Source organism: Camelina sativa, chromosome 18, assembly GCF_030686135.1.
Source record: "Camelina sativa cultivar CO46 ecotype springtype chromosome 18, ASM3068613v1".
Taxonomy (NCBI): Eukaryota; Viridiplantae; Streptophyta; class Magnoliopsida; order Brassicales; family Brassicaceae; genus Camelina; species Camelina sativa.
Window position 1 is genome coordinate 5,918,619 of NC_141897.1, and position 2,528 is coordinate 5,921,146.

A 2,528-nucleotide genomic window follows, 5' to 3' on the forward strand; every position below is an offset into this window, starting at 1 on the left:
GGGATTCTCGGGCACCGGAGGTGCTCTAGTTGATTCGTCATGAGGTTCATAGATGACCATCGTCGTTGCAGGATTAATCGAAACATAGGGAGACATCGGAGGTAGGGCTGACGGAGGGGTGTGAAGCAACTCATCTGAGCTAGAATCATAGTGGAAACCGCTGAACACAGACTTCATGGTGATCAAGAGTTAGAGAGAAACAAATCAGAGAAAGAAGAAAATCAGAAGCTTAAGCGACAGAGATCTGAAATTGCAAGGATGAGAAAAACTCAAAACCCTAGCCTCTCCTTTTATACTCCCTCTTGAAGTTTATTTGGGCTGTTATGCCTCGGCCCACCAATTAATTATGTCCTGAAATCACTCAATGAATCTGTTATGGTACATCGAATATTATTCACTTTTTTAATCTTAAGTGCATTAATCACATTAAACACAGATTCCTAAAAACTCAGATTCTTCAACCCTTTAAAGGAAACTGAATCTGTTCATGAATCAAAAACATCAGATACACACAACCACGAACAGTGAACATGAAAGCACCCAGATCGAGACATAACACATGTGAGCCACATCAAGTTTTTTTTTGATTAATTATGATTGTTTTTTTTTAAAATAAAAATCAAAAGAAAATTAGATCACAGTACTAACCATACCTTTGTTATGTCAACCACTTGTTCAGAACATTTGCGAGGAGCTATCACAACCTCTTGAATTGTTGAAAATCAGAGACTTGATGCAAGTGAGTAGTCTTTCACACTGTCATGCCTTTAGTCTGCAATCCAACCCAACATGTTACGGCAGCTGGAGATTCTCTCTTTGAAGAGCACACACATTTTTTTTTTTAAATATATATATATATATATATATATATGTGCTTCAGCCTTCTGTTAGCTGTTTCACTGGCATGAACACAGTGAACACAGGATGAATAGACCGACATGACAGGCAGCTAGTTCTCACAGTTGCTTTCAGAGTGCTGATCTTCTATGTATTCTAGAATTTTCATGACCTGTCCTAGCACATGTTCCTGTCTCTGATCAACACACCTTAGGTAAAATAGGTTAGAACTCACAAACACCAATGGACTTCCTCAGATTTACGAATCTGTTGAAGTCCAGAGGCTTGTAAACAAATCAGCTAACTGTAAATCAGTGCTCGCATGGTCAATCTCGATCAGTTTCGCCTCAACTAGTTCACGAACAAAGTGGTGTCTAATATCTATATGTTTGGTTTGTGAATGTTGAACAGGATTCTTTGAAATATTAATTGCACTCAAATTATCACAATGAATTAAAAGAGTATCAGAATCCATACCATAGTCCGAGGCCATTTGTCGCATCCACAGAAGTTGTGTGCAACAGATTCCTAGCGCAATGTAATCAGCTTCAGCAGTTGATAGAGAGACACTGTTTTGTTTCTTGTTGTGCCATGAGATCAGATTGTTTCCCATAAAGAAGCAACCTCCACTTGTGCTATGACGATCATCCACAGAACCTGCCCAATCAGCATCATAGTATCCGCTCAGACCGGTGTTGGTATCCTTGGTATAATAGATGCCAAAGTCCAATGTCCTTTTGTTGTACTTGATGATCTTCTTTACAGCTAGTAAATACGACATCTTGGGCTTGGCTTGATAGCGTGCACAGATCCCTACTGACAGACATATGTCTGGCCAACTAGCAGTCAAATACAACAGACTTCCAATCATCCCTCTGTATAGTCACTCATCTACATCTTCCCCTTCGTCGTCCTTGGAGAGTTTGTCGTTTGCTTCCATTGGGATCTTTGCTTCTTTAATCTTATCCAAGCCAAAGTGTTGTACAAGCTCCTTAGCATAAGTGCTTTGAGATACAAATATCCTATCAGCTGATTGTTCAACTTGCAATCCCAAAAAGTGCCTTAACTCTCCCACCATACTCATTTCGAATTCCTGAGACATGCTTTCCACAAATTGTTTTACAAGAGGCTGACACGTGAAACCAAAGACAATATCATCCACATAGATCTGAACAAACATCAGATTGTTGTTGCTGTTGAGAACAAACAGCGTTTTGTCAACACTCCCTCGACTGTATCCGTGATTCATCATAAACGTAGTCAATCTCTCATACCATGCTCGTGGTGCCTGCATTAGACCATACAGGGCGTTCTTCAGTCGATAAAAATGCTCAGGGTGTTACGAATTCTCAAAGCCTTTTGGTTGGTCAACATAAACCTCCTCTTGCAGTATCCCATTTAGAAAGGCACTCTTAACATCCATCTGATGCAAAGTGAACTTAAGAGCACATGCCATACCGAACATAAACCTGATTGACTCAAACCTTGCCACCGGAGCAAAGGTTTCATCAAAGTCAATTCCCTCAATTTGAGAATAGCCTTGAGCTACCAACCGTGCTTCGTTCCTCACAACGCAGCCACTAGCATCACTCTTATTATTGAATATCCACTTTGTTCCTACGACGTTGACATCAGCAGGACGATGAGTGAGCTCCCAAACATCACTTCTTTCAAATTGTTCCAACTCATCT

At 40.3% G+C, this 2,528-nt stretch overlaps 1 pseudogene; it reads right to left on the minus strand.

Annotated features, from left to right (window-relative positions):
* Nucleotides 1–1,096: 1,096 nt before the first annotated feature.
* Nucleotides 1,097–1,708, minus strand: LOC147921583 (secreted RxLR effector protein 161 pseudogene; annotated as a pseudogene).
* Between the last annotated feature and the right edge of the window lie 820 nt (nt 1,709–2,528).